Below are 25499 nucleotides of genomic sequence, written 5' to 3' on the forward strand. Positions count from 1 at the left end.
CCCCCCCACCCCAATCTCGACGGGGAAAACTCTTAGCCAGGAACAAAAAAAAAAAAAATGTTCGGAGGTGGGAGGAGTCGGGGGGGGGGCGCCCAGAGAGGAGGTGGGGGAGGGAAGGGGGCCGGGCAGGGGTGCAGGGAGGGGCTGACGTGGGGGGAAGGGGAGGGTCGGGTGGGTCGGAGGATTTGGAAGAGGGCAGGGGTGGTGATCCCGGGCGGAGGGCTCTGGGGCGCCCGGGCCCAAGGGGGATGGTACCGGCGGGGTGCACGTGGCACGCATGCACCTGTGGCAAGCCGCCTGTCAGGATGTTATTACACCTGCCAAGTGGTGGATCCAGAAACAAAAGAGGCCCAGCTTCTAATTCCTCAGCTGTGTGCAGCGTTGGAAAAATCGTTATACCGGGAAATAATCCTGCCTAAGTGGGGCAGCCCTCGCAGGCCGGGATGGAGACAGATGCACCGGAGATAGCCTAGGAATGTGGCGGTAAGAATGCAGGTTCCCGGGTCCCGCCCCTCCACGGTAATGACAAGGCTGCACTTTTGAACAAAACCGCAAAAGGTGGTTAGGTTTGGGCGCCACTGCTTATCTCGGGCGGGGAGATCAGGAAGGTCTTGCTGCGAAGGCCCAGGAAGCTCCTGTGCACACCGGCCAGTGGGACTAGACTGGACTTGAGAAGAAAAAGTCTCTGCCATTAGGCAAAGACTCTAGAAACAGTAACACAAGACAATGGACAATTAGGTGCCAAAGTGCTTAGTTCAAACCCCGGGCGCTGTGGGAGATCACCAACAGCCGAGAAAAATTCCTGTGGGAGGGGAATGTTCCACACAATAAATATCTGTTGAGGCTTATCCTCCACAGGGAACCTGCCTCTTTCTGAGGTGCAGACGGGGTTCTCAGTCCCTGGAGGTGGGACTGGGGTCCGCTGTGCGCTTCACGCCCCCCTGGACCCAGGCAGCCAGGGCTGAAGGAAACCCACGGTCTGGACCTAAACCGGAGGTCACACTGGACGACTTCTGCCTCTCGTGTGGCCTTGGGCAAATTATGTGACCTCTTCTATAAAATGGAGGTGTCACAAGTCTGCATCTCTCGGCTTGTGAAGAAAACCAGCGTGTCCGTAAAGCAGAACGGGGCTTAGGGCACAGTAAACCTCACCTCAGGCTGCAGGAAGCCTAAGGTTAATTTCTGTCCACAGAGTCTTTGCACGGAAAAGACAGATTTTATTTTTCCAAAGATTTTATTTACTTACTTGACAGTACAAGCAGGAGAGTGGCCGAGGGAGAAGCAGGCTCCCCACTGAGCAGGGAGCCCCACGATGGCGGGGCTGGATCCCGGGACCCTGGGACCGTGACCTGAGCCCAAGGCAGACGCTCAGCCAACTGAGCCACCCAGGTGCCCCCGCTCCCGCCCCCTCACCCAAAAGTCAGATATGGAAGAGAGAACAAAGCAATGTGTATTAATAACAAACAGAGGACAGTTGGACTGAAGGACAGCTAAGGGAGGGCCTAGGGAAGCCCAGAAATGGTTCCATTGTCTTCTAGAGATAATGAGCACAAGTCAAGTTTTCGTGGAATAGGGCAGGAGTGAAACATTAAGTTAAACCCTCAACCCCAGGCCAAACGGTTTTTGAGGAGTCCCTAAAATTTGCTGGGTGAAGTGGTCCAAATGCCCTATAAAAAATAGACCTTGGCTCAGGGCTTTACTGCCGCCTTCGGGCCAGGGTGTGATCCTGGAGACCCCGGGGGTTGAGTCCGGCATCTGGCTCCCTGCATGGAGCCTGCTTCTCCCTCTGCCTGTGTCTCTGCCTCTCTCTCTCTCTCTCTCTCTCTCTCTCTCTTTCTCTTTCTCTCTCGAATAAACAAAATCTTAAAAAAAAAAAAAAGACCTCAAATTGTCCTCAACCCCTTCCCCTCCCACCCTTTCAAGAGCAAAGGTGGCAATAATTTGTAAAATAATGGGTTAGGCAAGGCCTAGGATGAAGGGCACCTTGGCTGGACTCAAATCAGGAAGAGCAGTTAGAAAACTGCCTCAAGGGATTCTAATCACGCCCTGGGGGGGCACCTGGGGGCTCAGTCGGTTAAGCACCTGACTCTTGATTTCAGCTCCAGTCTTGATCTCAGGGTCATGGGATCAACCCCCACATCAGGCTCTGTACTGAGCATGGTGTCTGCTTGAGAATCTCTGTCTCTCTCTCAAATAAATAAATAAAATCTTAAAAAAAAAAAAAAAAAAAAAAACCAGCTGAGTAGTATCGCTAGGAATACAAGTAGAAAGGAGCCAATGCGAGGGAGAATGAAACTGAGTGTGGAGGCCTGGGAAGGAGAGGCGAGGGGAGCCCTGAGTTCAGACTCGGGGATACGAGTATTTGCAGGGAGGAGTATTCAACAAGCAGGAAGAGACAGACAAACGGAAGGAAAGTCAGAGCTACAGAGAGACCGGGAAATGAGAGGAAAGGGCTAGAGACTGAGCTCTGGGGTAATGACCTCTTCTACTTGTTCACCACGGTCCCCACAACGTATTCACAGGGGCTCCCTAAGCACCTATAGAATCTTTATCAATCAAAAGTATCTCCAGAATGAGTATAGAAGTAGCCAATGAGGAAGGATTAGTCAAAGCTGGAGAAAACCCAGGACAGTGCCCTTGAGAGCAGTCGAGGAGGGAAGTCTCAAAGCTGACGACAGTAACGCTACTGAGAGGTTTAACAGAATTGATTGAACATTTACTTGCTGCAAAATACTTTGAACTAAAATGTGATGTTTTGGTACAACTGAAAGGTGTGCAGCAGCTGATTATAGTGAAAGCACAGTACATGATACGAAGAGCGAAGAGGGGGACACCTGGGTGGCTCAGTGGTTTGGCGCCTGCCTTTGGCCCAGGGCATGATCCTGGAGACCCGGGATCGAGTCCCACGTTGGGCTCCCTGCAGGGAGCCTGCTTCTCCCTCTGCCTGGGTCTCTGCCGCTCTCTCCCTCTCTGTGTCTCTCATGAATAAATAAATAAAACCTTAAAAAAAAAAAAAAAAAGAAGAAGAAGAAGAACGAAGAGGAAGGGGAGAAGCTATAAAATCAACCGAGGCAAAACAGCCTTGAGGGCCGTAATAAAGGGTCGGAGCTTGACCCTGCAAACCAGCGGGCTTCAAGAATCTCAAGTGTACCCCCTCCGTAGAGTCCTTAGCATATACACTATTACATGTTTGTCATGACGTGTCATGACATAAATTACATACATGTATTTTAGTCATGCTTAGTTATACATTATATACAAGCATGTATCTAAATATTATGTATGTTAGAAAACAAAAGAATTAGGGGCAGCCCGGGGGGCTCAGCAGTTTAGCGCCGACTTCAGCCCAGGGCGTGATCCTGGAGACCCGGGATCGAGTCCCACGTTGGGCTCCCTGCATGGAGCCTGCTTCTCCCTCTGCCTGCGTCTCTGCCTGTGTGTGTGTGTGTGTCTCATGAATAAATAAAAATAAATCTTTAAGAAAAAAGAAAACAAAAGAATTAGAGGCACCTGGGTGGCTCCGTTGGTTAAGTGGCTGCCTTCCGCTCAGGTCATGACCCCAGGGTCCTGGGATCCAGCCCCGCGTTGGGCTTCCAGCTCACTGCTTCTCCCTCTCCCCCAACCCCCACTCATGATCTCTCTTGTTCTCTCTCTCAAATAAATAAAATCTAAAAAGGAAAGAAAACAAAAAATTTTAATATTAACAGTTAAGATAAATTGAAATCTACTTTCTAATAGTTTTCTGTTGCTTTTTTTTTTTTTAATTCCTTCCACCCAATCATTTTTAGAGACCACTTGAAGGGGATCCTGAGGAAGATGCTTCCAAAGTCATGGGTATCCTTGGGGAGCAGAATTTCAGAAGAATGAGAGGAGGAAGCCAGATTACCCCAGGAGAGGATGGCCTGGGGTGAGGAAGTGGAGACCAGAGTGAAGATGGCTCAAATGCTTGAGGGTGCAAAGGAGAGAGGAAAATTGGGGAGGACCGGAGGAAAGATTTTGGTGGGGGAGTTTGTTGTCTTTGGAAGAACTTCACTAAAGACAGGTAATAAGGAAGCAATAGGAAGTTGAAAAGCTGGTAAGAGAGGACTTGGAGAGGCGCCTGGTTGGCTCAGTCAGAGGAGTGTGACGCGCAATCTGGGCGGAGAGATGACTTAAATGTTTGTTTTGCTGTTTTGGGGGGGGTTGTTGTTAAGTAGGCTCCACAACCGGCACAGGGCCCAGGGTCGGGCTTGAACTCATGACCCGGAGGTCGAGACCTGAGCTGAGATCAAGAGTCCGAGCTTAACCCACGAAGCTACCCAGGTGCCCTGAGATCACTTAAATTAAAAAAAAAAAAAAAAAAAAAAACAACAAAAAAAACCCCACAAAACTTTAAAAAAGAAAAAAGGATTGTCTGGGAGCAGCGAGCATCAGGTGACAGACACTGTGACTCTTAGAAGTGGATTCATTTTGTCCCCCTCCTACCAGGACTCACTCTACAGGCCCCTGCCCGCCCTGCTGAAGCCGGGAATCAGGAGCCGCCCCCAGTTGCTGTGCCTCCGCCCGGCCCGGTCCTGCCACCAGCTGTCAGGCCACCACCGCTGCCCCCGGGCCGGCAGGTCACCCAGCACCCACTGTCCCCGTGTTCAGAGGGCTGAGGGGCTCCTGGGGCCCAGTAGTGAAGGTGGGCCTCGGCCCAGGTCGTGACCCCGGGCCCTGCTTGGGGGGGGGGGGCTGCTGCTGCGTCTCCCCTGCCCCCTCGTGACCTCACTCGCTCGCTCTCGGGTAACTAGATGGGAAGGTCAGAAAGGAACCTGAGGAGGCCGGCCTCGCCCCGCCGGCGCCCCAGCAGCCGCCCCAGCAGCCGCCCGCCCGGCCTGGCCCCCCGCGTGGAGCCCATGGGTCTCCGGGAGGGCGCCCAGCTCGGCGCAGCCCAGCGCCCCCAGGCCTGGGAGGCCCGGCCCGCTGCCTCCCACCCGGCGCCCCCCCCCCCCCGTCCCCCCCCCGCCGTCCCCGCCGCCTCGCCCCTCCTGCTCCTCAGGCCCGGCTCGCCTCCTGGGACCTGCTGGGCCCCGGGACACCCGTGGGCTCCCACCTGCAGCTGCAACGTCGGGGCGCTCCTGCGTGACCTCGGCCGCCTCGGGCCTCCGTCCCCATCTGGGAACCATGGGTGGGACCCTGTCCCTCCGGCCACCTCCGTGGGCCCCGGCCCGTCCTGCCGCCTGCCCCGCGGCTGCCTCCCCACGCACAGACCTCTGAGAACGCGCTCGGAGGGAAAAGCAGGTCACGACCACCACCACCACCACCACCACCACCAACACCAACACCACCACCAACACCACCACCACCAACACCACCACCAACACCAACACCACCACCACCAACACCACCACCAACACCACCACCACCACTACTACTACCAACACCAACAATATCACCACCACCACCACCACCACCAACAACAACCACGACGACGACGACGACGACCTGGCCACAGGAAGCCCGGCTTGGCATTCCAGGAAACCACTCGGGGAGCCTGATGGGGGGAAGCAGAGGGAGGGGGCCACCCCCCCAGAAGGTGCTGTCGCCCTTAGGTGCTGTGGGGAGGCACAGAGAGGAGGTGGCCACCCACCCCTCAGGTCCCAGGAGAACACCCAGCAGCAGGGCTATGGCTGTCCCGGAGTGCCCGGGCCCCTGTCCACCCACGCGAGGTCAGGGGGCTCCCCAGACATCTGCCCCCCCCCGGAGCAGAGACATGGGGGTGGCAGTTGAGGCACCAGGACTTGGTGACAGCAAACACCCCACTATGAGGCACCCCGGGTGCTGGAGAGACCCAGTTAGCGACTCCCTGAGCGGGTCAGCCCCAGTGAAGAGACGCTTGGGAAAGCTTCCTCCACGTGGGTGAGATCCTGTGCCTTCACTCCGTTCAGCTCTACTTCTAGAAGCGTCTTCTAGGGACACTTGGCCGGGTCTGTGACCTCAGGCTCGTCCATGTGAGCTCTGCATGGGGGGGGGGGGGGGGGGGTGGAGGATAGAGACTCCTAAAAATAAACAAAAACAAAATTTTTTAAGATTTTATTTATTTATTTATTTATTTATTTATTTATTTATTTATTTATTATTTATTTCATGAGAGACCCAGAGAGAGGCAGGGAAAGGCAGAGACACAGGCGGAGGGAGAAGCAGGCTCCATGGCAGCCCGGGGGGCTCAGCGTTTTAGCGCCGCCTTTGGCCTGGGGCCTGATCCTGGAGTCCTGGGATCGTGTCCCAGGTCGGGCTCCCTGCAGGGAGCCTGCTTCTCCCTCTGCCTGGGTCTCTGCCTCTCTGTATGTGTGTGTCTCTCATGAATAAATAAATAAAATCTTAAAAGAAAAGAAGCAGGCTCCATGCAGGGAGCTCCATCCCGGGACCCCAGGATCACGGCCTGAGCTAAAGGAGGGAGCCAAACTGCGGAGCCACCCAGGGATCCCCGTCCCAAGCTGCTTTCTTAGTCATATTCTGGACCGTCCCACCAGGCCAGAAAAACCGCCCCCAGGAGACTCTAAATGGATAGTCTGCACATTATTTTGTCTTTGATCATTTTTTCCCAGTTTTCCAATGACGGTGATAAAATATTTTATAGACCATATATGAATATGTGCTGCAGAGGACGATCAATGAGCGTCTGCCTTCGGCTCAGGTCGTGACCCTGGGGTCCCGGGCGGGGGGGGGGGGGGTCCCCGCAGGGAGCCTGCTTCTCCCTCTGCCTCTCTGTGCCTCTCATGAGTAAACAAATAAAACTTTAAAAAAAATGAAAGTAACACATATATACTACTCTTTTTTAAATGGGATCATACTCATTTCTCTAAAACAAAAGTAATAATAAAATGGGATCATACTCTACACACTAATTTGTATCCTGTTTTTCTTTTTGTTAAATTGAGATATCACTTAAATACCATAAAATCCACCACTTTGAAGTGTGAATTTAGTGGCTTTGGTACATTCACAAGGTTGTGCAATCATCACTGCTATCTTTTGCCAGACATTGTTATCACCTCAAAAAGAAACCCATACCCGTGCCCAGTCACTCCTCATTCCTCACCCACTCCACCCAACCCAGTCCTGGCAACCAATAATCTACTTTCTGACTCTGTGGATTTGCTTGTCCGGACATCTCATATGAGTAGAATTGTACGGTATGTGGCCTTCTGGGTCTAGCTTCTTTCACTCAGCATGATGTTTTCAAGGTTCATCCGTGCTATAACGTGTATCGGACCTCATTTCTTTTTTTGGCTGAATATGTCGCATTGTAGAACTAGACCACATTTTGCTTATCCGTTCATCAGTTGATACACATTTAGATTGTTTCCACGTTTTGACTATTATGAATAATGCTGTTACGAACACTTGTGTACAATTTTTTAGAAGATTTTATTAATTATTAGAGACACAGAGACAGAGACAGAGAGACAGAGGGAGAAGCAGGCTCCATGCAGGGAGCCCGACTCGGGACTCGATCCCAGGACTCCAGGATCACGCCCTGGGCTGAAGGCGGCGCTAAACACCTGAGCCACCCGGGCTGCCCTACAATTTTTTATGCGGACATTAGTTTTCGTTTCTCTTGGGTGTATACCTAGGACTGAAGTTGCTGGGTCATATGGTAACCCTAGGTTTAACTTTTGAGGACGGGCCAAAGATTTTCTGCAACGGCAACACCATTTTATATTCCCACCAGCAGAGTATGAGGTTTCCAATTTTTCTACCTTCTTGCTGATGCTTTTTTTTTTTTTTTTTTTACACTCATCCTACTGGGCGTGAAGTGGTACCTCATTTTGGGTTTGATTTGCATTTCCCTATTATTTTAATTTCATTCATTGAGCATCTTTTCTTGTGCTTATTGGTCATTTGAATATCTTCTTTGGAGAAATGTCTGTTCAAATACTCTGTTCATTTTTTTTAATTTTTATTTTTTTTAAAGATTTTATTTATTTATTCATGACAGACACAGAGAGACAGGCAGAGACACAGGCAGAGGGAGAAGCAGGCTCCATGCCAGGAGCCCAACGTGGGACTCAATCCCTGGTCCCCAGGATAAAGCCCTGGGCCAAAGGCAGGCGCCAAACCACTGAGCTACCCAGGGATCTCCCTCTGTTCATTTTTAAAAATTGGATTATTTGTTTTTTTTATTATTGATTTGAAAGGGCTCTTTATATATTCTGTACACTAGATTCTTATCTGATAGATGATTGTAAATATTTTCTCCCATTCCCTGGATTGTTTATCTCTCTCTCTCTCTCTCTCTCTTTTTTTTTGTCTCAACTTACTTGGTGGTTTCCTTTGAATTTCCTTGGTGGTCCTTTCCTTACTTGGTGGTTTTTAATTTTGGTGAAGTCTAGTTCATTTATTTTATTCTTTTATTGTTGTGCTTCTGGTGTCATATCTAAGAAACAACTGCTTAATCTAAGGTCATGAAGATTTATGCTAATGTTTTCTTCTCATAGTTCCAGCTCTTATGCTGTAAAATTCAAAACATAAGTATAAATCTTAATGACTTTGAACTTATGCCTTTGACCCATTTTGAGTTAATTTTTGTATAAGTTCTGAGTGGAGGTCCAAAGTAATTCTATTGCATATGGGTACCCAGTTGTCCCAGCACTGTTTGTTGAAAAACCTATTCTTCCGTTATATCCTATTTTTTCCATTATTTCTTATTTTATAAATTAATAAATCCTGGGCAGTCCCGGTGGCTCAGCGGTTTAGTGCCGCCTTCGGCCCAGGGCCTGATCCTGGAGACCCGGGATCGAGTCATGCGTCGGGCTCCCTGCATGGAGCCTGCTTCTCCCTCTGCCTGTGTCTCTGCCCCCCTCCTATGTCTCTCATGAATAAATAAATAAAATCTTTTTAAAAATAAATTAATAAATCCTGAACATTTTCACTGCAATAAACACTATTTCAAAATAGTATTTTTTGTTAGCCAGTATATCCTATTACATTGATGGAATGTATTTAACAAGTCTCCTACTTAAACGTAAAGTTGTTTTTATATTTTACTATCTTAAATAATACAGCAGTGAATATATTTACCCAAATATCTTGAGATACATCCCTGATTATTTTCTTAGGACAAATTATTTAGAAGGGGAAAGGCCGAATTCTACGGGGCTGGTTCAATCAGAAATGCATGTGATCCTGATCTCGAGGTTGTGAGTTTGAGCCCCACATTGGGTGTAGAGATTAAATACATTTTAAAAGAGGGGAGGGTAGCTCTGCTTTCAAGGCTTTAGATGCATATAATTGCTTTGCTCTAGAGTAATTCTTAAACTTTTTGGTCTTGGGACCACTTTACACTCTTAAAAATTATTGAGAGTCCTCAAAGGCTTTGTTTGTGTGGATTATTTCTATCCCTATTACCTGTCTCAGAAATTAAAGCATAGAAAAAAATTTTAAACATGTATATATTCACTCATTTTAAAATAACTAAAACGAACCCATTAAATGCTAACATAAGTGATATATTTTTAATTAAAAATAACTATTTTCCAAAAGAAATAAAAATATATTAGTGAGAAAAGTAGCCATTTTACATTTTTGTGACTCTTTAATGCCTGGCATAATAAACAGATTATGCTGGAGTCTCCTATCTGATTCGGCATCAATCTACTTGGCTATCACCCTTCATCTGGATGCTGGAGATCCCACTCTACACTAATGAGAGGATGGGAATGAAACAGGCAAATAACATTTTAGTATTGTCATGAAAATCATTTTGACCTCTCAGACCTGCGGGTCTCAAAGAACCCCAGGGGTCAAAAAAAAAAAAAAAAAAAAAAAGAACCCCAGGGGTCCCTGACCACTCTGAGAAATGTTGCTCTATAGGAAGGATCAACCAAGGTATGCTCTCATCACTGTGCCTTTTCCCTGCAACTTCATCACTGGGCAGCATTGTTTTGTTCTGTTTTAACATTTTGTAATTGGTTAAGCAAAAAGCAGACTCTCTTCGGGGATTTTATTTTGTATGCTTTAATTGTTAATAACGTTGAAACTTTTTTTCATGATTTTTCTAATTTATATTTTTATAAATTTTATATTATGTATTTTATATATCATTATATAATATATAATATATATTTCTAATATATTATATATAATATATTTTTCTAATATATATTTTTTCTAATATATAATATATATTTTTCTAATATATAATATATATTTTCTAATATATATTTATATATAAATATATAATACATTTTTCTAATATATATTTATATATATATTAAAATTTTATATTATAACTTGCCTCTGTATCCTTTGCACATTTTCTCCCTAGGATGGGCATCCTTTACCTTAATAATTGTAAGAACATTCTTTATATTGAAGATATTACCTTTTGTCATGAACATTGAAAGTATTTTTGATACACAAGAGTTTTTAAAGTTATTATTTTTTATATTAAAATACCTGTTTTGTTTTGTTTTGTTTTGTTTTGTTTTGAGTAAGCCCTATACCCCATGGGGGGCATGAACCCAGGACCCTGAGGCCCTCTCTACCCTCTGAGCCCCAGGTGCCCCCGCCCCCACTAGTATTTTTACTGGTCTCATCCTTTCCTTTTGTCCAACACAAAGCCAAAGAAATTGTCCTCTAATTTCCCACCAGCAGTGTGTGAATGTGTTTATTTGGCCCAGGAAGACACCAGGAGGTACCTGATTAGTATTTTTAGAGTATTAATAAAATCTTCCTATTTTTATTGTATTGATTATTGGGGTGTTACACAAGGAGAGTGGAAGTACACTGGGGTCAGAAGGAAGAGGATCTTTGATGTCACAATCCCAGGACACCTCCCAACCAAAGGTCCTTTGGGAGAAAACAGCTAGGCCAGAGCAAGGTGACGATGGTGGGTTTCACTGTCTGTGTGACACGAGGTGGGTGTCACCGGCTTCCACGGCGGAGGCGCAGGGAGGAGACGCCTGCGGTGGGTGGGCCTCCTGGCCTCATGCCCACAGTGTGGCGCCCAGCAGGGGGCTGTCTCATCTGTCCCGAGGTGGGGCGATTTACGCCCAAAACTGTAGCAAGGGACTTGGGCGTCCCAGAAGTTAAAGCTTTGTTAGGGGCCAATCGCCTGAGCGCTCATGACCCACTTCTTAGGAAGAGACCTTTTAAAATAAGAAAAGGAAACTAGAACCAAACAGTCCGACAGGATATCCTAGCTAACCACAAATTTACAGAATTATAGTTCAGCGACAGAGATCTTCTTTTGCAACTTTCCTCAGATCTCTCCAGTAAATGTGACCTTCAATGGCTTAACTGCTCTCTGAAAAAACGAATCAGAAACCATTACAAAGTGGATTTTGTGTCCAAGGTGATGAGGCCCCATTTGCTGGGATTTTCTCAATATTGTTTCCCACATTCTTCACCACCCTAGAGATTTTTCTTTGCCCGTCTGGCAGATAAAAAAAAAAAAAAAAAAAAAAAAAGGAAGAAAGAAAGAAAAAGAAAAAGAAAGAAAAGACATAGCACCATGCTAGGTTTCATTCCTTAGATGCCTGGTGAATAATAATAAAAATTTTATGTTTCTCAGCTGTTTGCATTTCTCCTTTGGTGAGTGACCTATTAACATCTTTTTCCCCCTTTTCTGTTGATGTGTCCATATTTTTCTTATGGATTGAAGATCTCATGATACAGCAAGATATTAACCCTCCATCAGATACTGCATTTTTTCTTAATTTGTCAGTTTGCTTTTTCTCTTAAGTAGGTTCCACACCCAACGTGGAGCCCAACGTGGGTCTTGAACTCAAGACCCTGAGATCAAGACCCAAGCCGGGATGGAGAGTCAGATCCTCAGCTCACTGAGCCACCCAGGTGCCTCACCAGTTTCCTTTTAACTTCTGCTCAGCAGGCGTTTCTAATGACTAAGCAGCTAAATCTATCAATCTTTAACTTTATGGTTTCTGTCTTTAGTGTCACGCTTGGGAAGTCCTTCCTTCACCACGATAATTACTTTTAAAAACTGTCCTCTCCTTTCTTCTAGTATTTTATGTTTTCATGTTTTACATTTAAATCTAATCCATCTGAAATTTATTTTGCTATCTATGAAGGAACCGCTAATGATTTTTCCCTGCAATTGCTAGCTAGTTGTCCCAATGATATTTTTTGAATAATCCAAGAATGACAAATATGTGGTCTGAGTGTAGCCTCCCCCCTCCTGGGCCCCTGGAAGACATTTCTAATCAAACACAGAACTCCTCCAAGGCCTAGACAGGCCTCACAGCCCTCCTAGAACCTCAGGCAGCTGCCTCCAACCTGTGAGATGTGGCATCAAGATGAAACTTCCTGCCATTCCTTAGACTAACCCATCCTTTTCTCCACGGATCTTAGAGGCCTTTATTGGATAATACAGGCTTTTTTATTCTATACTTTGCTTTCTGTTTATCCATGGGCCTGTCTTTTCCTGTGCTAGCTCCACCCCATTGGTTATTGCATCTATGTACCAAACGGTAGTAACCGGCAGCACAAGCCTCAGTCCCTTTGCAACATTTTCTTGATTATTTTCTCTGATCCTAACTTCTGACTAAATATTGCATCAAAGAAATCCAAAATAAATTAAAAATCATATTAGATTTTCCAATCTAGATACATAGTATTTCTTTCCCCCCTTAAAAAGAAAAAAATATTTTATGTATTTATTCGTGAGAGAGACAGAGAGGGGGAGAGACAGAGGCAGAGGGGGAAGCAGGCTCCCTGCGGGGAGCCCGATGCAGGACTCGATCCCGGGACCCCGGGGTCACACCCTGAGCCTAAGGCAGACACTCAGCCGCTGAGCCACCCAGGTGCCCCATTTCTTTCCATTTTTAAAGATTCCCTTTATGTCTCAGAACAGTTTTATTCTGCGAGGTCAGACACATTGCAGGTGAAGTTTATTCCTAGAGATTTTATATTTGTGGTGGCTATTCTAAGTGGGATCTTTTTTAAATATAGCATCTAAAAAAAAAAAGTATAGCATCTAAGTGTGTATATATGTGTAAAATGTCTACCTTCTTTTTTTTTTTTTTTTTTTTTTGTCTACCTTCTTATTACTAGAATGTAAGCTTCGTGGGAGCAAAGACCACACATCTTTTGCTCATAACTGTAGCCCTAGAGCTTAAGAAACAGCAGCTCCACATTATGGGCTCTCAATAAAAGTTTGCAAATGAGGGAAGGGACAATGGCATGAAGCAATGCCACTTCTTACTCTGTCATTAATCTGTAACAGGCAACCCTGCTAAATTCCTTTAACTGTTTGTTGTGTTGTTGTTGTTGTTGTTGTTGTTAACTGTTTTAAAAGTGATTCTCTGGGCTTTTCCACAGCTGCAAATATCGATAATTGCCTTCTTTCCGAAATGTATTGCTTTCATTTATTTTTCTCATAAGACTCATTGAATCTACTTTTTCTTTTTTTTAAGATTTTATTTATTCATGAGAGACAGAGAGGCAGAGACACAGGCAGAGGGAGAAGCGGGCTCCATGCGGGGAGCCCGACCTGGGACTGGATCCTGGGACCTGGGGTCACGACCTGAGTCAAAGACAGATGCTCAACCACTGAGCCCCGCAGGCGGCCGGAATCTATTTTTTTAATAGATTTTTCTCTGCAGATTCCTATTCTTTCGGAACGACTCTAACCAGTAGCGACGCAGCGGCATCTTTGGGTTTCCTCACTTTCATGGTCTCCCCTACGAGGTGTGACGCCGCAGGGGGGCCGGTCTGGGGGCAAGTCGAGGACTCCACTTTGGGCTTGTCCGGAGGGTGTCAGCGGGGCCCACCGGGCTGCTGGGCGGGAGACGCGGCTCTGAGAGTCAGGGTCAGGCGGGGGTGCGGCCGGGCCCCGGGCCCCGGGGGAGGACGGGGGTGCACAGCCGCGGGTCCCGCTGCGCCTGAAGTCCTCGTGCGGGTCGCAGGGGAGGCCTGCAGGGTCGCGGCTGGAGCCGGCGCCTGGGGTGCTCGGGAGCCCCGGAGGCTGCCGCTTCCCGGGCGCTGTCCCCGCGCGGGAGGGGGTCACACGGCCGCCCCGCCTCGCGCCCCGGGCCCCTCCCCGCCCGGCAGCCCCCAGGGCCCGGCCCACTCCCCCCCCCCCCCCGCAGGCAGACAACGCGCTGCTCCGCGGGTCACCCACGCTGCGGTGGGGTGCGGGGGTGTGCGGGGGTGTGCGGGTCTGCAGGTGTGCGCGGGTGCGCGGGGGGAGGTACGGGGGTGCAGGTGTGCGGAGGTGCACGGGGCTGCGGGGTGTGCGGGGGTGCGCAGGTGTGCACGGGGGTGCGGGTGCGCAGAGGTGCGGGGTGCGCAGGTGTGTGCGGGGATGTGCACGGGGGTGCGCAGGTGTGCACGGGGGTGCAGGTGCGCAGAGGTGCGGGGTGTGCGGGGGTGTGCGGGGGTGTGCGGGGGGTGTGCAGGTGTGCACGGGTGTGCGGGTGCGCAGAGGTGCAGGGTGCGCAGGTGTGCACGGAGGTGCGGGTGCGCAGAGGTGCGGGGTGCGCAGGTGTGTGCGGGGATGTGCACGGGGGTGCGCAGGTGTGCACGGAGGTGCGGGTGCGGGGGGTGTACAGGGGTGCGGGGGCGACAGTCGCGGGCGGCCGGAACCGCGACTCCGGGGTCTTCCCGCCCTGCCCCAGGGCACGATGCCCTTTTTCCTTCTTCCGGGCAAGAATTCAGACAGGACCGTGTGACTTTCCTTCGGCGGCCACGGGGCTGCGGCGCAGGGGGCGGTCGGGCCGCGGGGTCGCGCGTGGCGGCCGCACTGGGTGCGGGGCGCGCGGGGCTGGGCGCGGGGGGCGGGGGGGCCCGTGCGAACCGCGAGGCTGGGGCGCAGGACGGAGGCGGCCGTGAGACTCACTTCATCGCGTTCAGTTTACTTTTCAAAATGTGGCTTCGGGGCCGCGGGGTCAGGGTGGGCGCGGCCCGCGGCCCAGGGCGTGACCTCAGGTCCCGGGATCGAGTCCCGCGTGGGGCTCCCTGCTCCCTGCTCCCTGCGTGGGGCCTGCTCCTCCCCCTGGTCTCTGCCTCTCTCTCTCTCTGTCTCTCATGGATGAATAAGTAAAATCTTAAAAAAATAAAAAATAAAAGAATAATGGAATACAGCTGCTAAAGAGTTGGAAATTCCAACCGTGGCTTCCCCAGGCTTGTCCCGCGGCGCTGCCCCTCGCCCACGCAGCTTACGACCTTGTCTGGCCGCTGGCTCAGGGGACAGGAAGGTCCGAGGCCACAGGTGCTGATAATAGTAACGGTCCGGTTTTTTACAGTTGACTCCTTGCCAGGCACTTTGCACTGATGCCCTAACTTGCCCTACCTAAGAAAGTCAGCGTCCAGAACCCCCTTGGGGTTTTTTTGTGGGGTTTTGGTTTGTTTGTTTGTTTTGTTTTTAAGATTTTACTAATTAGAGAGAGAGAGATGGTGTGGAAGCGGGAGGCGCGGAGGGAGAGAGAATCTCAGCAGACTCCATGCTGACTGCAGGGCCAGCGGGGCTCAGTGGCAGGGCCCCCATCACCACCCCGCCTGAATCAAGAGTTGGCCCCATTATTAGCCAACTGGACAAACTGCCTCCCTGGTGGCAAGGACGTTAGTGTCCAGTTGAGGTGCATTACAGACACTCCCAATCCCAGGCCGGAGCTTTCATACCACAGAGGACCCCCAGGTAAAGACTCTCAGGAACACATATTTTTAAGATTTTTTTTTTTATTCATTTATGATAGTCACACAGAGAGAGAGAGAGAGAGAGGCAGAGACACAGGCAGAGGGAGAAGCAGGCTCCATGCACCGGGAGCCCGACGTGGGATTCGATCCCGGGTCTCCAGGATCGCGCCCTGGGCCAAAGGCAGGCGCTAAACTGCTGGGCCACCCAGGGATCCCAAGATGGTTTTTAATGCTATTGAAACACACAGCAAACTAGCTGTATTCTCTTTCCCAATTCTCTCTCTCTCCCTCTCTCTTTTTTTTTTTTTTTTGAATTTTAAGTCATCTCAACACCCAACACGGAGCTCAAACTCCCAACCCTGAGATCAAGAATCACAGGCTCGATCAACTGAACCAGACGGACACCCTGCTCCCAATTTCCTTCCCTTTCCCCTTTCCCCTTTCCCTTTCCCTTTCCCTTTCCCTTTCCCTTTCCCTTTCCCTTTCCTTCCCTTTCCTTTCCTTTCTTCTTTTTTTTTAAGAGAGGGAGGGGAGAGGGAGAAGAGGGAGAGGGAGAATCTTGAGCAGACTCCACACCCAATGCAGAGCTCTGGGCCATGAGCTCTGGGTGAGATCATGACCTGGGCTGAAATCAGGAGCCTCACACATAAGTGACTGAGCCACCCAGGCGCCCCAGCCCCTTTCCCAATGTCTTTTACAAAGATTGCCAAACTTTTGGGGGACATGCAGGTTGGAGTAAGGATGTAATCTTGGCATAATGAGTCTTCACCTTGGCTACCCAGTGCAATCACCTGGGGACGATGCCATGGGACGCCCGGGTGGCCCAGAGGTTGAGTGTCTGCCTTTGCCTCAGGGTGTGATCCCGGGTTCTGGGATCATGTCCCACATCGCGCTCCCTGCATGGAGCCTGCATCTCCCTCTGCCTGGGTCTCTGCTTCTCTCATGGATAAATAAATAAAATCTAAGAAAAGAAAAGAAAAGAAAAGAAAAGAAAAGAAAAGAAAAGAAAAGAAAAGAAATCCCAATGCCTGACCCCTATCCCCAGACATTCTGATGTAATTAGTCTGGTTTGGGGACTGGCCTTTGGTAGTTTTAAAAGCTGCCCAGGGGGATCCCTGGGTGGCGCAGCGGTTTGGCGCCTGCCTTTGGCCCAGGGCGCGATCCTGGAGACCTGGGATCGAGTCCCACGTCGGGCTCCCGGTGCATGGAGCCTGCTTCTCCCTCTGCCTGTGTCTCTGCCTCTCTCTCTCTCTCTCTCTGTGAATATCATACATACATAAATAAATTTAAAAAAAAAAAAAAAAAGCTGCCCAGGTGATTCTAATGTGCAACCAGGGAAGAGAATCACTGGAATAAAAATGAACTGGCCTAACGGAGCCTGGATCTCCCAGCCCCGAGGCTCCCTTACTTGCCCTTCTGACCACAACCAGCTGAAGCTGTGCCAGTGTTCCCAACTCACGACGGGGGGCGGGGGAGGGGGGGGGCTGGAGCAAAGAGAGCTCAGTACAAGGAAGGAAGGAGGACAGGGCCATACAGTTTCTTCTCTTTTCTTTTTTTTTTAAGATTTATTTATTTGAGAAAGTCCGCCCACACGGGAAGACCAGAGGGAGAGGGAGAGGGAGAGAAGCAGACTCCTCGCTGAGTATGGAGCCCCTTTTTGGGCTCAATCCCACAACCCTGAGATCACAACCTGACCCAAAGTTGAGTCTGGATGTTCAACCCCCTCACCGACTAAGCCACCAGAATAAGCCACCCGGGTGCCATGAGGCCATGGAGTGTCTCAAAGGCTGAACATTTTGACTCCGGTTGTTCTGAATTGTTGCATCTTACCACTACTTTAGGGCACATTGTGTTCAGTTTTATTAATCTCTCAAGTTTTATTTATTTATAAACCTACACCCACATATACACATGCTAGTGGATGAAAGCAGCTGCACATAAAGCCAAAAGCACTTGCAACCAGTAGTAAATAAGCCCTAGAGGCTTAATCCACGGTCTGGTGCACAGAGACAACAATACTGTGATGTACTCATCAACCTTACTAAGAGACTAGAGCTGCAGGATTCCAGCCACTAGAAAGGAGGGATGTTATGCATCATGATCATCATGGTGCTAAGTACTGCGACAGTGGCCGTTGTAGGACAATATATTAATATATCAAGTTAACATGTTGTACGCATTAGATTTACATAATGCTTTATATATCGAATATTTTTCAATTTATTTATGTATTTATTATTTTTTAAGATTTATTTATTTATTCATGAGAGACACAGAGAGAGGCAGAGACGTAGGCCGGGGAAGAAGCAATCTCAATGCGGGACTCCATCCCAGGACGCCGAGGTAACGCCCTGAGCCCAAGGCAGACGCTCCACTGCTGAGCCCCTCAGGGGCCCAAAATATTTTTCAATTTAAAAGAGAAAGCCAAGGGCAGTCCCGGTGGCGGTGGCGCAGCGGTTTAACGCCGCCTGCAGCCCGGGGCATGATCCTGGAGACCCTGGATCCAGTCCAGTGTCAGGCTCCCTGCATGGAGCCTGCTTCTCCCTCTGCCTGTGTCTCTGCCTCTCTCTCTCTGCATTTCTATGAATCAATAAATAAAATCTTTAAAAAATAAAAATAAAAATAAATAAATAAATAAATAAATAAATAAATAAGAAAGCCAAGAGCATTTGTCTCTAGGTCCGGCCTATGCCTTCTGAGATCTCAGTTTCCCCATCCATGAAATGGGTGGGTTGGCCCTGGCAGACCAAAGGCCCCTTCCAGCAGACACCCCAGGATTGGAGGCGGAGGTCAGCCTCTGCCCTGGATGTTGGGTCTGATACGACGGTCAGAGAACAGGGCTGCCCGTTGGCCAGATCTGGTCTGCCCGCCAGAGGGACCCCCCAGGCGGAGATTCTGGGGGGCTGTGTCTGGCCCATCTGGAGGCGCCGCAGTCAGGGAGGCCAATCGTCCCGCCAGGTTGCCTCCCATCTAGTCTCAGAGCAGGGGCTCCCCCCCCCCAGCCTGTGAGGCTGCGCCCGGCAACAGGAGGGCAGGAGGCGCCCGGGCCTGGGGAGCCGCTGCCCTTGGCCCAGGCCGTGACCCTGGGGTGGGGGTCGGGCCCACGTGGGGTCTGCTCCCCCTCTGCCTGGGTCTCGGCCTCTCTCTCTGGGTCTCAGGAATAAATAAATAAAATCTTAAAAAAAGAGCGAGGGGAAGAGCGAGAGGCAGTGGAGGGCGACGGAGTCGTCTTGGAAAGGACGTACCAGCACATTCGGCCGCGCCAAGTTCTGGAGAATCCTCGGGTGGCAGCCCCTAGCGCACCGCTCACCTGGGACCGGGTCCCCAACAGGACGGCGGCGTCTCCCAGCCTGGGCACCCGGCACACCGCCCAGGCCCCGCCTCTGACCCGGTGACCCCTGGGCCAGGATCGGAGCCAGCCCGCTCGTCCTGCGGCTCCGGGTACACCGGGCAAAGAAGGAACCCCGACTCTTCCCCATGTGGTTGCAAGGCCTCCGGTATCCGGGCCAGGCCAGGTCCCTAAGTCTCCTCCTCGGGTCTGTCTCTCTCCTGCCTCCGGCCACTGAGCTCGCTGCCCTCTGGGGCCGCACCGGGAGGGACGCGCTGGCCACCCTGGCGGGGTCTGTCCTCCGGCTCCCACCCCCGGCCTGGGACACGGGCTCAGGAACGGTCGGGTGCCTCAAGGACGGCGAAACGGGCAACCACACACAGTAAGGCCCTGGGATCGGATGATCCCTAAGCTCTCTTCCAGCACTAGTGTCCAGCCGTCACCTTGCACACCGCTCGGCACCGGTGAGGGCCGGGCCCAGCTCGGACTAAGTCCCAGGCATACTAACAGTTTCCACTCCAGAAACATTTAGATAAACAGTCTGACAAAGAGTTTTAAAGGTTTTGTTCATTTTTAGCGACGTGTAAACATTTCCAGCAAAGTTTTAGTAAGGCGCACGGATGAAATTGCAACACGAGTATTTTAGATCACATTAAAAGACCAAGTTATAGCTGCACCGCAGTGCAAGCGGAGTTAATGCCACTAAACTGCACGCATAAATACAGTTAAGATGCTACATGTTACGCGCATTTTACCACAATTTTTAAAATTTATTTTATTTTATTTTTTTAAAGATTTTATTTATTCATGAGAGACACACATAGAGAGAGGCAGAGACACAGGCAGAGGGAGAAGCAGGCTCCATGCCGGGAGCCCAATGCGGGACTCGATCCCAGGACCCCGGGGTCATGCCCCGGACAGAAGGCAGGGGCTCAACCGCTGAGCCAGCCAGGGATCCTGAAAACCCTTTATTCTTTTCTTTTTTTTCTTTTTTTTTTTCTTTTCTTTTCTTTTCTTTTCTTTTCTTTTCTTTTCTTTTCTTTTCTTTTCTTTTCTTTTCTGATAGTCACAGAGAGAGAGAGAGGCAGAGACACAGGCAAAGGGAGAAGCAGGCTCTATGCGGGGAGCCCGATGCGGGACTCGATCCCAGGACCCCGGGGTCATGCCCCGGACAGAAGGCAGGGGCTCAACCACTAAGCCAGCCAGGGATCCTGAAAACCCTTTATTCTTTTCTTTTTTCTTTTCTTTTCTTTTCTTTTCTTTTCTTTTCTTTTCTTTTCTTTTCTGATAGTCACACAGAGAGAGAGAGAGAGAGAGGCAGAGACACAGGCAGAGGGAGAAGCAGGCTCCATGCACCGTGAGCCCGACGTGGGACTCGATCCCGGGTCTCCAGGATCGCGCCCTGGGCCAAAGGCAGGCGCCAAACCGCTGCGCCACCCAGGGATCCCAAAACCCTTTTTTCTTAAGGAAGAGGGAGAAAGAGAGGATTCCTGGTTTAATAAAATGTTAACATACGGTGATACCTAAGGTACCCTAATATCACCGATTTCCATTAGTTACAGTTGTCATTTCCAGGACTAGGAAATAAACAAAAGTGCTCCCTGAGTAACCACAATAAATGTCCCTTGACTAATTAAAGAATGTATTTTATGAGATGGATGATCTACATTTCATAGTCAAGAAAATTAAGGCTCAGGAAAGGTAATGGCTAAATTTATGCCACCAGCTAGCTCAAGCCTCGGGATTCAAGACTACCCTGGGCGCCCCGGTGGCTCCGTGGTTGAGCGTCTGCCTCGGGTCCCCGCAGGGAGCCTGCCTCTCCCTCTGCCTGGGTGTCTGCCTCTCTGTGTGTCTCATGAATAAATAAACAAAAAATTTCAAAAACCCCAAACTGCCCTGGGTGTGGAAAGAGCTAAAACAGAAAGGCAGCCGAGGTCCACCTCCCCCCGCGCCGCGCCCTCCGCTCCTCGGGTGCTGTGTTTACGATGGTTTCCTGCTTTAGCTGGGTTTGGTTTTGGTTTTGCTTTTTTTTTGGTCGTTGTTCTTGTTTTGACCTCCTGAAGCAATTGCGGCTCCTGATCCAAATGAGACTTTACTGGAAGGACCCGGCGGCTCCGAGAGGCGAACCAAAGGCGGAGCTCAGGGCCGGGCAGCTGGGCACCTTCTGTGCAGAGCGCGGTGGCTCATGTGATGCGGCCACGCCTGCCAGGGCAGGCTCCCCGCTCAGGTTTCACGTTCCCCGGGGACGGGGTCGGAGTCTAGCTTGCCCGCCTGGCGAGGTGTCTCCAGCCTTCTCACTTTGCTCTGCCCAGGGAAATGCGGTCCTGGATCCCAACAAGCCACTGGGCTCATCTTAAGTGTTGGCTCTTCTCAGAGAAGGGGGGACCCCAGGGGGCCAAGCTGCCCCTCAGGTGTGTCCCCAGCGGGAAATTTTCCAGGGGAGGGGAGAAGGAAACAGGAAAGCCTGGTCACCCCGAGGAGCCCCTGTAGAAATGTCCTGAGCAGGATGCTTGGGGGACTCAGTGGCTGAGCATCTGCCTTTGGCTCAGGGTGTGACCCCAGGGTCCCGGGATCGAGTCCTGAATCGATGAGGAGCCTGCTTCTCCCTCTGCCTGTGTCTCTGCCTCTCTCTCTCTCTCTGTGTCTCTCATGAATAAATAAATAAAACCTTAAAAAAAAGTCTTGAGCTATAAATTCAGCCTAAAACCTTCCATGTTGTTCCATTCGAGGTTTCACTGTTACCCAGGTTTGCAAACTTAGGCAGCATATCTGCAGTTACGACCTCAGTAGCCCCATAAAACTTTAAAACTCATCTTCACTGGCACCAACATAGCTACTCTGGAGCTTGTCTTCCAAAGTCACCTTTGGGTGTTTAGTGGGTCAGAAGGCGGCTCGGAGCAGGGAAAAAGAAGGCATACGATCTAGAAAGCTCAGAGTTGCCTGGTAGGCAGGCTGTGTTCAGTCTTCAAGAAGCCCATGAGGCCACACTAAAAAAAAAAAAAAAAGAAAAAGAAAAGAAAAGAAAAAGAAAAAAGAATTAAAGTGTATGCCATTCATTTGGCTCCATTAACTGTGCACTTAGGCTCATTGCACAGAAACTCGCCCGTGCACAGCCAGGCCCAACAAGCAATAACGAGAAGTGTCGGGCCTCAATTCTAAAACTCATTTAAGGCTATTAGAACCATTAGCTCTAACTCAAGTTCAGCTATAGGCACAAATCACTGACCGAATTACCTGGCCAGGAGTCCAGTCAGCATTTCAAAGTCAGGCAGGCCCGTGGGGTCAACAGCTGCAGCCACCCCCATAGCATAACACCTCATCGCTATTTCAATCGCATTTCTCTGCATCCCCGAGGAAGCTGCTATTATTGTAACCACTTATGGATAAGAAAACTGAGGCACGGAAAAGTTCTGACTTGACCTAGAACAGAATATTGGGAAATCCCAGACAGAGTGGGGACTTGATTTCCAGTCTTCTGACCCAAATCCCAAGCTGATGCCTCTTATGAAGACTTTCTAACGGATTCATTGCGTCTTTTTCCCCTTTATGTTATCAGCCTTGTCAGAGCAGATTACTGAATGACCTTCTACCTTTACCTGCAGGGGCTGGCTCCTCCACACAGTCTAAATGCTCTTGCAAAAAATGCTCTGGATTAGCTTCTCTGCCCAAGAAAATTGTGTCACTCTTTTCTTGGGCTCTAATTGCAAGAACAGCTGAGCTGGAGCAGATCCAGTTGACCATTTGTTGCCAAATCCCGGATTACACGGTAGACCAGAAGCGTTTTCTAGGACTACATCGAGTGGAGTGTAGTTAGGCTAAGGATTCAGGGACCAAGGTACTAGAAAGAATCTCATTCTAAACCTCAGGATTGAAACCCCAAACCAGAGTTTTTGCTTTTGCCTGTGAGATGTCAATCAGAGCTTAGTTCAACCTCAGTGCTGATCCGTGGGTCCTCGATGTTCCTCTCTGCTTGACATGGGCCTCTCCGTCACCCCCCCAGAGGAGGAGATGAACGCAAGGGGCATCGGAGTGGCCACAATTTGAGGAGAGAGAAAATCAGCCTCTTCACAGTTTGGATCTGTGTTTTGCTAACTCTGAGTCAAGATTCCCATTAATGGGGATCCCTGGGTGGCTCAGCGGTTTAGCGCCTGCCTTTGGCCCAGGGCACAATCCTGGAGTCCCGGGATCGAGTCCCGCGTTGGGCTCTCGGCATGGAGCCTGCTTCTCCCTCTTCCTGTGTCTCTGCCTCTCTCTTTCTCTCTTCTCTCTATGTCTATCATAAATAAATAAATAAATCTTAAAAAAAAAAAAGATTCCCATTAATGTGTTGTTAAATCAATTTACTGGGTCAAGATCAACACTTTATTTATTTTATTTTTTTACTTTTTAAGATTTCATTCATTTATTTGAAAGAGAGTGAGTGAGCAAAAGAACACAAGCAAGGGGAGGGGCAGAGGGAGAAGGAGAAGCTGAGCAGGGAGCCCCGTGTGGGGCTAGACCCCAGGACCCTGGGATTGTGACCTGAGCCAAAGGGAGCTGCTTAACCCACTGAGCCACCCAAGTGCTCCAATACTTTCTTTCTTTCTTTTTATTAAATAAAATAGAGGGATGCCCAGGTGGCTCAGTGGTTCAGCATCTGCCTTTGTACTGGGATTGAGTCCCACATTGGGCCCCCTGCATGGAGCCTGCTTCTCTCTCTGCCTGTGTCTCTACCTCTCTCTGTGTGTGTCTCTCATGAATAAATAAATAAATAAAATATTTTTAAAAATAAAATAGAATTAATCAAACAGGAAATATCAGACTATTTCACATAGTTAAGGTAACATTTCATAAAACATTTAAAAATAATTCTTTAAAATAAATATTTTTTGTGTGTAATGTGTTTGCAACATAAACTGTATTTTTTACTACAAATCACAGGAAAAAAGTTTGGAAGCCACTGATAGGTGGATTGAGAGCTGGAATGTCTAGGTTTATAATCCTCTCCAGTTAAAACAAGGTCTCAGCTGTCAGGGAATATCATGAGGGCTATTTAAAACTTGCCACCTAGAAGCATGAAACCAAAACCAAAAGCTACAGAGGAAAAGATTGAGAAACCTATAAATATTTCTAATTTTTTAAAAAATATTTTAGTTATTCATTTATTTATTTTAGAAAAAGAGTGAGCAAGGAAGCATGCACATAAGCAGAGGAAAGGGCTGAGGGGGGGCGCATGCTGAGCCCCATGTGGGGATCGATCCCAGGACCCCGAGATCACAACCTGAGCTGAAACTGAGTCAAATGCTTAAACAACTGAGCTACCCAGTCTTCCCTATTTCTAAATTTTCTATGCTAGAACCTGCAAAACAGAATTGAAAGGTAAGAAACAAACTGGAAAAAAAATACTCCCACAGACATTTCTTTTTTTTTTTATTTATTTTTTATTTATGATAGTCACAGAGAGAGAGAGAGAGAGAGAGAGAGAGGCAGAGACTAGGCAGAGGGAGAAGCAGGCTCCATGCACCAGGAGCCTGATGTGGGATTCGATCCCGGGTCTCCAGGATCGCGCCCTGGGCCAAAGGCAGGCGCCAAACCGCTGCGCCACCCAGGGATCCCCCCACAGACATTTCAAATAGTGAATTTGGTTTTTCATTATTTTATTATTTTTTTAATCATTATTTTTTTAAGTTATTTCTACACCCAACATGGGGCTCACACTCCCAAGCCCAAGATCAAGAGCTGCATGTGCCACCAGCTGAACCAGCCAGGTGTCCCATAAATATTCTTTTTTTGCAAGGGAGGGGCAGAGGGAGACAGAGAGAATCTCAAGCAGACTCCCCACTGAGCACAGAGCACGATCTCTTGGACCCCGAGATCATGACCTGAGCCAAGATCAAGAGTCGGATGCCCAACCGACTGAGCTACCCAGGTGCCCCCCATAAATACTCTTAATATAAAAATAAGGATTATAAATCAGGAGAAAAAACCTAACATCCCGATAGAAAAGGACAGAGGAAAACATTTTTTAAAGGGAAATTAATTATGAATTAACAAAAGAGGGAAACAAAAAAAAATGTCCAACTTCACCGATGTCAATTAAGACAAGATGTAACTTTTTCACCTCCCAGTGTTTTTTAAATCCCCAGTTTTGCTAAGGATGTAAAAAAAGACAAAGGGCATCACACACTAGCTGAGGGGACTATAATTAGATAAACAGGAGGAAAAGTTGGCAACACTCATCGGGAGCCTAGAAAATCACACACCCTTTGGCTCAGTAGTTCCTCTTCAAATAACTTATCTGAAGGAAGCTGCCGTGGGCACGCCCGGGCGCCTGCAACAGTAAACACTTGGGAACCATCGCAACTGCCCGACACCAGGGACCTTGCGACCTCCTTTGTGCAAGAAGCATGAGGGATAAACGAGCAGGGCAGCCCGGGCAGCCGGCAAAGTCCGGCCTGGCCTGAGCGGGGCTCCTGGGGAGCTCGTGGGGAGCGGCCGGAGATGGAGGGGTTTGGGGGACGCGGGCTGGGGGGGAAGGGCAGGCAATGGGACTGGTGAATATGCACAGACA

General features: G+C 49.1%; 1 long non-coding RNA gene across 1 annotated transcript; it reads left to right on the forward strand.

Moving 5' to 3' along the window:
* Window positions 1-224: 224 nt before the first annotated feature.
* LOC144324360 (uncharacterized) lies at window positions 225-4846 on the forward strand. Its single transcript, XR_013389913.1, has 3 exons — window positions 225-483; window positions 3789-3907; window positions 4468-4846. It is a non-coding gene; the product is annotated as an uncharacterized LOC144324360 (long non-coding RNA).
* The last annotated feature ends 20653 nt before the right edge of the window (window positions 4847-25499 follow it).

This window comes from Canis aureus, chromosome 11, assembly GCF_053574225.1.
Source record: "Canis aureus isolate CA01 chromosome 11, VMU_Caureus_v.1.0, whole genome shotgun sequence".
Taxonomy (NCBI): domain Eukaryota; kingdom Metazoa; phylum Chordata; class Mammalia; order Carnivora; family Canidae; genus Canis; species Canis aureus.